At 38.4% G+C, this 12,619-nt stretch overlaps 1 protein-coding gene across 7 annotated transcripts in view; it reads left to right on the forward strand.

Annotated features, from left to right (window-relative positions):
• The window catches only part of ESRRG (estrogen related receptor gamma), a 225,847-nt gene that overhangs the window by 128,937 nt on the left and 84,291 nt on the right, over nucleotides 1-12,619 (forward strand). The window contains exon 1 of one of the 7 annotated variants that reach the window (XM_053938570.1): nucleotides 2,146-2,224. The exons of the other annotated variants lie outside the window; for them this stretch is intronic. The gene's annotated coding sequence lies outside the window, so the exon portion shown is untranslated. Of the gene's footprint in view, nucleotides 1-2,145; nucleotides 2,225-12,619 lie in introns of those variants that run through there. 7 annotated transcript variants of the gene reach the window in all.

Raw genomic sequence — 12,619 nt, forward strand, 5'->3', positions numbered from 1 at the left:
CACAGTGTGTGGAACACACACTCCTGAGTTGCAGCAGTGCTTGGAAGCTCTGCCTGTGTCTCCGTTCTGCCACCAGAATTTCATGCAACCTGGTCATACTTAACTAGGACCACACAGAGCAGGGAGGTTTTTTAATAGGCTATTTGGGGAAGAGTGGAGACCCTAGCGTGTGTAGACTTTGAGATCTTTACTGGGAGCCTTATTTGCTTTTGGTTGCAAGCTACCCTTCCATGCCATTCCCTCCCCCCTCCAGTTTTAATTTGATGGAAAGCCAGCAGTACTGCAGTTTTATGCAAAGCCTCCAGTGAACTCCAAAAAGATTTTAATTTCTCACTTTGTCTTTGCAGATAACTTTAAAATTTTATGCGTCAGAACGCAGGATTATCTGAAGACACAAATGCAACACAACACTGACAAAATCAGATGAAAAATCTCACTCTTTTAGCTATGAAGAAATTAGGTTTACCATCAGAAAAGCATTCTCTTTTCATTTTCTGAAAGGTGCTTTTTGACAGACCCTTTGCAGTGGACGTCATGCTCACAAAACATGCTGTCACAGGGCTATTTGAATATGGTGACAGGCTCATTATCATGTTGAAGACAACTGACAACACTGCAGACTAGAAATGGACAGGCTTGCCAATCAGCTGTTGAAAGGATTGCAGTTGAAATAGAGGTTTTTTTTGTTCTGAGAACAGTAGTACAAATTGACTACATTAATTCTTTTTATTATGGTTGCATACACTGTAGTTAAGGGTCCGTCACTGTTTCCATTATAAATCCCTGTTATCAAAGGTTTATTAGTAGACCATAAAAATGGTTCCTGTTGAAATTTTGCATTAAAAATATATATTACCCTTACAGAACAAAATTTCTGTGGTAACTATGTGGAGGTGGGAGGGCAGAGAAAGAGGGATTGACTGATTTTTAGCTGAAAATTGCATAAAGCTGAATGCATTATTATTTTTATAGAATCTTAGATGTCCAAGAGTTTTATAGACAGGTTTGTGCCTCGGGAGTTTACAATTTCAGAATGTGGTGCTGCCAACACTTATTATGGGGGGGGATTTTCCTGGTAGTTTCACTGGAATCAGTAAAGTACCAGACCTTATCTGCTGTAGTAGGAATTTGCAGATTCAGGTTGAGTAGTCAAACAATGTTGAAAAGTTGTTTTGCCTTTTCTTGGACTGCAAAAATAGTCAGGTTGGGTTTTTTTTTTGTTTTGTTTTAATATTAATCTGGGATGTCAAATGATTACCTGAGGTTCAGGGAGTTTTGCATGTATAGTGACAATCCAAGCAAAAATGATTCCACCGATATACTCCAGTTATGTGAAGTGAAAAGATTGGTGGAATTTATCTGCTTTCATTCAAAGTGGTGGTCCAGGGATACCTTTTAATAGTGGAATTTCCCAGGTATTGGAGTTCATGCAGCTGTAGTTTCTAGACTGCCCTTAAAATTTCTGTACATCTACGGCATCATACTTCCGTGCAAATGCAGGAGTGTCTGTTTTGACAGGTCTGAACAGCTCACAAGGTATCTTCTGTTTAGCTCTGGAAGCAAGGATGTTCCTCTGAGTCCCCTGAGGGCCTGATCTGGCAGGCATTCTCAGAGCACCCCGTCACACCTCAGTGCATGGTCACCACACACAGTGTCCGCAGTCGTTTTCTCCTGTGCCATCCTGGTGATCCCACTGCAGTGCCTCAGCAGCAGCCAGCTTGGGGAAAGGGAGAGGTGATGTTTCTGCAGCCAGGATGGTTGCTTTAGTTTTTTCACACTTTCACTATGGCAGTTAGAGAGAGCTTTTTCCCAGGAGCTGGAATACCTTTTCATTCCCTTATATAGAGGAGAGTGTTAAATCTGTGTAAGGGCTCTAAACCAAAGGAACTGAGGTTATATTTTTTAAGAGAAGCAATCCAAGTTTGCTGGAGAAAAGGCATGTTGACCTACCTTCCTGTAGAAATGGAATAGGAGGCCAAGAGTCCTGAAAGGAGCAAGGCATTTCCAGGAAGCCTGTTGGAAGCACAGGTCTGAAAGTTTGTCATAAATTGTACACATAAACTAGGTGTAGATGGCAGCACTATGTATGTGTTGACTCATTTATATTCTGCCCTGAGAGCCTGCCTTCCTCCATGCTTTGTACAGGAAGCCTGGATCACTCTTCAGGTTCCAGCTCCATTTGGTGGGTCAGATGGAAGAAGCTAGGCACTGTGGTGCATAGGAGGTACATATCTTTTTGTGGGAGTTGGTTAAGTATAAAATGAGACATTGAAATAGAAAAAGTCTACATGTAGACCCCTCAGTTATTAAATTAATTTATCACCCAAAATGAATCTTAAATATATTCACTAAATATTTGGTGTGAGACTGATCTAGAAAGAAGACAGAGTTTTGCTTAGTGTATTTTGCTGGAAGCTTGCAAGGAAAAATAATTTTGCTTTGTAGTTGCGTGGCTTCAAACACTTGCAGCCTTAATTGATGCTCATTTGATTACTTGATTTCAAAGCACAATCAATTACCTTAATGCATATCACTGTTCTCACAACTACGGTGATTGCAAAATTGTGAATGTAAAAATGGAAGTCACTTCTGAAAATTAAGTCTGCAATTCTATTTGCAAAGTCAGAACTTTGATTCTCATGAATTACAGCAGCACAGAGCAAAGGTGTATATTGTCATATTGCCTGAGCTATTTTAATGTATCAGGTCAATTGTGTGCATACTTAAAATCTCTAAAATATTTCTGCTTCTCTGTTGAAGTCAGTTACCTGTTTCTAGGAGGAAACTTCGCTAAGATATAATAACTAATGCAGGACGTTGAACCTAAAAAGTAGTGTTTAGTTGCAAATTACTAAGGAAGAATTTTGTCTTTTCGTGAAATCATGGAAGTCAGTGACAAAGTTGCTTTTGGTCTGGGTGCGGATGGATTTTCATGGAGTGAGTAATTCTAGTGATTAAATCAGACGATTGGAATCAAGACTTAATTTCCATTCCAGAACAAGACACTTCTACGTAGTGTGCCTCCAGCAAAAATATAATAGATACAATAATACGGAGCTCACCTACATGTTGTGAGGCTTATTGAATTAATATTTATGGAACACTTCAAGATTGTTTGATAAAAAGTGCTATATGGCTGCATACTATTACAATAAAGTCCTGAAAAGCAAATCAATCTGGAGGTAGTCTTATCTCATCCAGTTATAACTGACTACTGGAGCTGCCTATCTTGTTAGAGAGAAGAAAGAAAAGAAAACTAGAAGCAGTAAGTATTAAAAAGAAAGCCCAATTATTTGGAAATCGTTGGGCTTAATATTCCAATTAACTTTTGGGTTTTGTGGTTATAGACCCTTTTTTAATGCTTTGCCAGCTAGATTCCTGATTGAAACCAAGCATAACGTAGTAACTTTTGTGGTTTGGGAGAGTAAATTAATATTTCCTTCTTCTGCTGTAAATTGCTTCAGAGAGCATACATCCTACACTTTGCCTACCAGACAATTAAATAGCATTACCTTTGAATCACTGGTTCCAGTGATTCCATGTATGAACAAGCACTGTTAATTCATTGATGCAGGGTTTTTTTTGGCTAAGTATTTTTATATTTGCTTTTGAAAAGAAAACAAACATTCTTACTATTAAAAGCTGCATTGATTTGAAATGAACTATACATAAGGGTGGACTAATTACCTAATTTTTCTTCTCATCAATCAAACTCTCATTACCTTAAACACCCCTCTGAAAAGTTAGCAGAAGACCTACTCAGCAGTCTTTAAAGAGAGTATTACAAACAGCACTGCACTGAAAAAAGCCCACCACAGTTGTAAGTGTACTGAAGGGAAATAAATTGGTTAAATAAAACTATTCCCATCATGCAAACAAAGCAGCTTATCAAGTGTGTAACTTCATTTTGCCTATCACCAAGTGCAGGAAGAAAACTTTGAAATCTAGGCTATGAAGCCTGGAGGATATTGATGTTTTAGCAAAACAACACAGGCATGGAATATTCTTTTTCCCCAGGACTGACCTAGTAAATTGTGCAAGCACCAGGAGAAATTTTGCCACCTGTCCCTTGTAATCAAAGCCTGTCCCTTACATAGTCTCATTTCAGTGATATAATTAAATGACACCATTTTCCCATTTATGTTGCTTGAACACACTGCCAGAATCCTATAGTCTTATCCAGGTACCCAGGAATGTGACTTAATTTCTTTCATCTAAAGCCAAAAAAATAATCATTTGAACATGGTCCCCTTGTCCTAATAGCTAACCCAGCATGGTATATTAGAATACTATTGTTGCAGCATTCCTTGCAAAAATCAATAATCCACTAGATGGAGCAGAATAGAAGTGTAAAAACTGAGTTAAGGCTGGTATTTTAAGAAACAGAATTGAGTATCAAAGGGGCCAGAACTCGGACAAAACAGCAGAAAAACACAACAGTAATATTTTTGCAGAGTGTAGTTCTAGAAAATTAACCAGTTTTACAGTCGTTCATGGATTAATGTTGCAGTTATCCTTTGTGGTTCTCTGTTTTTCTTTAAGAGATAAAATGAGGATTAGTCTCTGCTCTAGAAAAGGCGATGATGAGAAAATTTTGGGGAACAAATATGCTTCTGGGAAAGAGATGTTATTCTTCTCCTTTCCTAAAGCAGAAGCAGTTTTTTCATTGGAGAAACAATAAGAAGACAATCGTAGAAAGGAATCATAAGATTTATTTTCCAGAAGTTGTTACTCATTGTTTTCTGGATAAACTTGAGTTATTAGGATATTTTGAGTGTGGATTTGGGGTGTTAAATCACAACCTTTTTTAATATAAATAATCCTTACGTTAATACCCCCTTCAGAGATCTGCAGGAACATGATGAGAATCATATTAGCAAGTAGATTGATGAAGATGACAGGCAAGGCTCCAGTTGCAGTGTTCATCCAGTTTCTATTGCAGATGTGCATTAGGCATGACTTATAGCCTGCTTATTCTGTCCTGGGCCTCCTGTGAAAAGGGGTGGCCAATTATGCCAAGGTGAAGTGGTTGTTTGATGAAAATACATATGGGTAGGATGGGTCTTAGTGCTGAAGTGATAAATTTTGCAAACAAAAGGAAAGATACTGTCAGTATTTCAGGGAAACAGCTATCAAATTTGGCTTGTGAAATCTGTAAATGGGCTTTGCTGTGGCCTAAGCAAGGCTTTTAACCCAGGTCTCTGGAGATGAAAGCCCCAGACATTAACCATTTGCAATGTCTCACCCTCAGCTTTGTATTTAATAAAATGCTTTAGATAGGTGCAGGTGAGCTTTATTTGCTTAATACTGATTGCTTAGCCTTCTTCAAATGAAGATTTGTAGAACTTTGATAAAGTAATTTAAGAGTTGTCCATTTCCACATTCCTGAATATTTTTGTGTATCTGAAGTGTCACTCTTCAAACTTCAACAGACAGGCTTCCCATATAATAAATATGGAGATAGTACTTCCTTTTTTTCTATTTTTTTTTTGTCTAAATGGGAAGTTGTAATTAAAACAATTAAAACCTTCTGATTTTCATCTCTAACTGCCCCCCATTGTTTTAGTGTATTATGGCAGTGCAATCTGAAGTTTTTTCTTTTTCTAGAGAGGGAGGACTGTTACCTGAAATTCTAATTCAAGTGATGTAAAGTATTCATGTTACTTCCCATCCTGTACTACTGCACAACATCACTCTGAGCTATCTGCTGGATTTCTCCCCATGTTTATTTCCTTTTGTCAATGTATTCTTGACTTGTAAAATACTTCGGGATTTGCTGTTGCTTCAAAAATAGCAGGTGTTAACATTTGTAGTTATGCATACATTTTTGGAAAAGAATAGTCTGAACTTCTTGCATTACAGGATATATTTTCTCTCTCCTTTTCCTTTTCCTCTTACAACACAAGTTAGTGTTTTGTCCATCAACGGGTGATTTTTTTCCTTTATTTCTGCGAAGTGTTCACATGCATTTACTTTAAATCAGTATAATATGTATAGAATTAACACCAGTTTTAGTCACAATGACTGATAATCATTAGTTTCTCTTGCAACTGTAAGACAATTCTGCTTCAGTTTGTTTGAACCAATGCATCATCATGAGCCCATGGATTAGAGGCCACAAAGGTCGTTGTTGAACACAGTCTTAAGTTAATGCTTCTGTCTTTCTTGTTCTCAGTGTTGCCAGGCACCGAGAACCTCCTGAGGTCATGTTGGGACAGGATCTCCAAATGAGCCAGGAACTGTGCAGAAGAGTTGTCCAAGTGCTTTTTTTTTTTAAAAAAAAAAAAGTGTCATTTTGGTGCACACTGGTTGGCACAGTCTATAAGGAATCTATCTCAATTCAACTATCATTTTCCCCTATTCTTCCTTTTACAAATATTAGTGCATAATCCTGAACTCTTCTCTTTAAAGTATTCCTCCTTCACTTTTTTCTTTTCCCCAGGACATCCATGCCAAACACTATTGCTCAGAATGCCTACGGTCTGCTCTCATGTTACTGCAGTACAGACAGTGTCCATACTCAGTGTATATGAAGAAAAATAATTTTAATCTTGGTTTTATACTTTCTCTGTCCATCGGTTGTGAAGCACACAGAGGGCTAAAACCCACAAGTGGAAAGTCTTGCTGGGGTTCAGTGGGGAGATGTTTAAGATAGTAATGAAGATCATGGACTGTAGCAGGCTTGGGCCCTAAATTAACCACTGGTTTTGTGAAGGGTGTGGACAGGCATAAAGCCCTCTCATCCCTCTTTTTCCTGTGCTGGGCACAAAGAAAAGATTTTGTCTGCATTGAGAAAAGAGAAAGAGGGAGTTCTTTGTCTGAAGAACAACAAGGCAATAACCAGTCAGTCACTTTTATGCTATTAGTGTGAAATGTTTATTGCTGAACCGTGGTGTCCTACCCATTGTCTGGTGTGTGATAAAGTAGGTTGCAGATGGCTTTGTCACATCCAGGCTTGGGAAAGGGCAAGTGAATCTCAGTGAAATTAAGTTGTGTCTTCTCCTGAGTCTGCAGGACAGAGTTGCAAATTGAGTCATAACTGATGATGTAGGGTGAGTTCAGCTCTTTGCAAGTGGGTGTTTGGTACGATATGTGAAGGATGACATGGAAACTTCAGCACATAGTTCTACATTAGTAGCAGCAGCAGCAAGGTATTCACTGCAGTACAGAAAAGATTCAGTCTGGTGTCCTTTGTGTACAACTGCTCACAAAACAACTTCTGTTGAAGTTAGCCAGATAGGAAGGGGAAGTGGGCTCATTCTCCTTGCTCAGAGCATCAGGAATGAACAAAAGCAGTGACAGCCAATTTAAAAAACAAACAAACAAAAAAGGCGCTGTGTGTTAAGCAGTTTTGATTTGTAGGAATACAGACCGTGAACTTGTTTTGGATGTTTCCGTGCAACTGATTGAATAAATATTTCCTAAACATTTCTGTTCAGTTCTCAGGAGAGGTGTAGTTTTTCAAGAGTTCTAAATTTTGTGAAAGCACAGTCTTAGCCAGTAGTTCAAAAAAACAGTAAGACCCAATTGGAACAATATTAAAAAGAGGGAAATAAAAGACTTGGAAAGATGGTGAGGCTGAAAGTTCTGATGTGATTGTTGTAAAGAAATGGAAACTGTCCTGTTTGGAAAGGTTTTTTGTAAAACTATGCCATCACACAGTGAGTCCTGTAGTGCTGCTCTGTGGGTTTTATGTGTGTGGTTGCATGAGGTTTATTAGCTCTGCAGTGCTTGAAAGTCCTGCTCAGGATAACGTTTTTAGAAAAGAGAAGTTAGTTTTAAATTGCAAAATTTAAGAAATAAGTCTTAAATAGAAGGCAGGTTGCTCTCAAAGAGATAGTCTGTGGTAAAAGGGAAGTGTTTGAAAGAAGCATTTCTAGGTAAATGTTTATTTGCGTATTAATAGTATGTGCAAGCAATGAAAGAGGAACTAAAACCCAAGTACAGTTGGCAAATAAGCTACCCTGTGCAACATGATTGAGGGTCTTGTGCTTAGAAGACTGTTTTGCAGAAGTCAGTCTCTGAAAGTATGTCTAAAAATGTTAATTTTTTTTGTAAGCATGAGTACTTTACCAATTCTGTTGTCAATGTATACTGATAAAGCAAACCCTGAGGCTTGATTTCAGTGATGATTGACTTTAGTCTCACATTAAAAATAAACTCAGTTTTACTATATACTGCAATGTTATATGATGGCCTAAATAGCATGAAAAGAGCAGTAGGTCATCTGTTTTTTTAGTTACTGTTCTAATGCCCTGACTTGTCCATCAAATGTTAATGGCTATTGTCTCATGTACAACAACAGCTGTATGATTGCGTTATTTTGTGATGCAATACAATATGTACATTAATTGTTGCATCATGTTTTAACAATATGAATTTTAGTATTAAAATCACAATAGTAAACTATCAATGTCATTAACCAGCAATATTGATTTACTGTGGAAATTTAGTTATAAAATAGGCCTGATCCATAATCCATTGAACACTTGCGAAAATCTTGAGACTTCTGTGACTGCACCTGGTAAATGAGAGAAATTTTCCCACATTTTTCTTTTGATTAATTTAAATTGCTATGCAGTTTTGTTCAAATCCGAGTAGTGGCACTTTCACACAGGGCTGTCTTTGGATTTTGGTTTTTCTGTTTATTGAGTTTAATGTCTGGAAGCAGAGGCTACCCCAGGAATCTAAGAAATGGAAGTGAAATAGATGTTTCTCTGTTCATGCCACAGCCAGAAAGAATGAGCAGTAAACTAGCAGTACACTTGACAAAATAAGTGACAAATACAGATGCCTGAGGAGGAATAGAAAATATTAGTAACAGAACTCAGCACTGAAAATAGCATGGATGGCATTTTAAAAAAGTAAGAACAAAACCCCTATATTCTAATTGGATGTTATCTCCAGGAATTCAATTTTCCCCTTTCTCTCATCCATGTAATTTTTGATAGTAAGGCTTCACCATGCCCAGTAGAAGTTAAGGAACTGACTTATCCTCTCCTGAAGTATTTCTGCAGGGATGCACAAGGTGCTGATGGTGCCACTGCTCATGGAAAGCATCATTACAGTGCACAGAATGGGCAGCATTCCCTTGGGACCCAGATGGTTTGTTCAAGCAGTACGTTTGTAGACTGCTGCTAAAAACAATTTCACTCCCAGACCATTGGACTTCTAACAGTCTAATTTTGGCCATATATGAGGGTTACTTAAATGCAGAGATAACATTAATCTTTCAGTAGTAACAAGTGCTGGCTGGGGTTGAGATCAGGAGCTTAGCATTCCTGCAATCAAAATGTTGTTGCTGGACATGAGTAATACAGTATGTGATCATTTCTGAACATTAAATCTAACCTGGATTAGGTTCAGCTCTGTTATGTGATACCATGTTGCCTCACATGGCACTGTTCTGTCCTTTTGGTCCTTGAAGATATGGGACAGCAATTAGCAAGTACCTCATTTAATTGGCAGGAGTTCATAGAGTATCCGCCCCCGTGCCCTCATGATGCTTGCGTAAATAAGTGTTTCTATTTCTGTAGACAGTAGGCATTTGGTTTTTTTTTTAAACAATATAACTGCCTGGGCTTAGTGTTACAAATCATGAAACATTTTGTTTATGCATTATAAATAGTGATATCTATTTATAAATCAAAGGCACTGTGTTCTCGCTGTATTCCTAGGAGGCCTTTGGTTGTGTTAGCATTACCACACACGTGCTTCCATTTTGTTGCCCAGGAAGCTAAATAGAAATATATGACTCTTAGCTGGCCTCATTAATGAAACAATAGATACGAGTTGGGTGCAGAATCTGAAGGAGCCACTGAGAAACATAATAAGCAGTGAGGGGAAGAAAAGAAACCCCAACAAACTGAACATATTTTAAATTATTAAAAAGTGTTATTCATGGGAAGCAATGCAAGGTTTTACTTAGGGAGGTAGAAGGAAAACCCTGAGGTGGTAGAGAACTCCTAAAGGGTGGAGAGCAGTTTATCTTTATACCACTTAGTCATATGGGAACAATTTATTGTCATCTTGGAGGAACAGGAAATATTTTAAAGTTAATAATGTTTCTGCCACCTTTCTCTCCCTTCCTATCATGCTTACAGTCAAAGGTGAAAGCCTACCCTGCATCCCCTGTGACTGGTACAGAATCTACATCAGAAGCAAAGAGATGAGGGAAAGAAGAAGAGTAGAATGAGATCAGCTTTGTGGTTTGTGACAGCCTGTAAAACTAGAACAGCCTTTAGAAAAACTGGAACTGAGTAGAACACATAAAAAGGCAGTAATTGCCTCTAAACATGGGCCAGTTGGCAATCCCATGCTGGGGTTGCCATTACATTAGGATATCTTGCTGCAAATCAACAGATCGTGTTCTAATAGTCATATGTACTAAAACGACAGAAACATTTGTTGCTGTTTCTTTCAAGCCCCATGCATGGGATTTATCACTGTGTGACAATCCCTGGACCACTGATCTTGCAGTTTGAAAGAAAGTGCAGATTCCAGTGCAAAGAAGTTGCTGGAGTAACTGGTACTGGTGGGTGTTTTGCTGTGCTCCCACCTCATTGAAGCCTGGGAAACATCTCTTTAGCTCTTCAGCTCAGCTGCTACCTTGCTCCTCTGGGTAATGTATTAGCCCTAATACTGAATTTGGAGCAAGTATTTCCCTGTAGTAGTTAACAGCAGGAAAAATTATGTAGTAATGTGTTACTGCTCTGGCTTTCTTGTGTTATGGCCCTGTTTGTGAGCCCACTGTTTCAGTTTTCTGTACAGCCTCTCTCTGCTGGCATGGTAAAGCCAGTGCATGTTCAGTGAGGGTGTGTGCAATTCCCAGCACAGCTGTAGGGATAAGCTACTGCAGACACCTGGGATGCACTCCTGTCACAGCAGAGCTGCTGAGCCGGGGCCCTGCAGTGCTCTCAGTGCTCTGTTTAGGGTGAAGTGCTGTTTGCTGCCCGTGTAAATATATACATGCCCACTTCCCCCTCCCCGTGTCAGACACCACAGAGACCCTGCCTTTAATAGGCAAGGTTAGAAGGATAGAGGTGGCACATGGGCCCAGTCTTCCTTTTTATAAATCAGTAACAATGGGGTGTTGACAGGCCTTGAAGCCTAGACAGGCTTTGGGGGTCATCACGATAAGGAAGGATTAGTGTATATAATTTGCCAAATATGGCACCAGCCACCAGCTGGGTTTCTCTGCACATGGCAGATTATCTACAGGAGCTTCGTGGCATTCACCTTAGCTGCTGGCTGTGTTTATTAGCAAATGTATTGCTGTTGCCAGTTTAAGAACTATACGCTGAGCAAGGAATGCATGCAAATGAGATGAAAGAAGTTGTGGTTTAAATTTTGACTGAGGATGAAAAATAGTGTGTGCTGTAGTCTTTAAGTATAAATACTTTTCAGTGTACTGTATCTGTTTTTCCCCTAAGATTTTCACTTGAGAGATTTTGTATGCATCTTCATTCTCTGTAAATAAAGCTGTTTCAAACTTAATTCCCTGGAGGATATAGTTATCCTGCCCGAAGATCAATGGTCAACAGAAAATATAAAGAGGCCCTAGATCAGATCTTTGACTGCTTTGTGGTAGATAGCTAAACTGCCCACCTTAAAACGTTAAGAGAACGATAAATGCTGTAAATTCTTGGCTGTGGTGAAGAAGAACTTGTTAACCCCAAAGTTACTGGAAATAAGATATGGTCAAATTCTAACAGCATTGCTGTGTTGTAAACTGTATTTATTCCTTAAAAGAAAAGCAAGAACAGAGAGATTTAGTCAATAATTGCAAGTATTCTCCAAATTAGATTTTTGCCGTGTTAATTTGCAGTTTCAGGTAGAGTTCATACTTTTGATCGTCCAGAATTTATGGTAATTTTTCCAAATGCTTAAAAATTAATACACATGCAGTGACTTTTTTATTTTTGTTTACTTGAAAGGTTTATTTCTTAGTATGACAGTTTCTTAAACGTAAGACACTGCAGTCCCTTTGTACTTCCTTCCTCAGTACCTGGATAAGCTCACCCTTAAAACAAAAGATCCAGTGTAAATAAAATTTTGCAAGTCATTCAAGGATGCAACAAAAGACATAATTGACTTTTTGGACCATTTTTAGAACAAACTCTCTCAAGGCCTTTTTTTCCCCTCACAGCAACACTTCCCACTGCACTAGATCTGACAAGGCTGTATGCATTACTTTATTTTGATACTGACATTTAAACAATAAAATAAAGCCATTTAAAACAAATAGTGGTGCTTCAAGTGTCTGAGCTGTCAAGATATCAAATTATATAACTTGGAAAAATCAGAATTCATTGTTAATGGTATGCACTTAACACAAAGGGTCGCTGGAGTACTAACCAGATATATATTCAGCTACCATGTTGGAGCTAACAGGCTGTATTCCTTTAGATAGAATTGACTATATTCACTTAAATGGACTTGACTCCAGTACAATCACTGTATTCAAATGTCAAAAAAAAGAGAAAGAGGATGTCACGTAGGGTCACAAATTATGTTGGATTTTGACAGATTGTAGCCTTGCTTTACAAGAGCAGTAACATCTCATTTGTCACCGTTTGATCTGTAAGTGCGGGAATGAGAGCGGAAGGCCCTCCATCTC

This window comes from Vidua chalybeata, chromosome 3 (assembly GCF_026979565.1).
Source record: "Vidua chalybeata isolate OUT-0048 chromosome 3, bVidCha1 merged haplotype, whole genome shotgun sequence".
Taxonomy (NCBI): domain Eukaryota; kingdom Metazoa; phylum Chordata; class Aves; order Passeriformes; family Viduidae; genus Vidua; species Vidua chalybeata.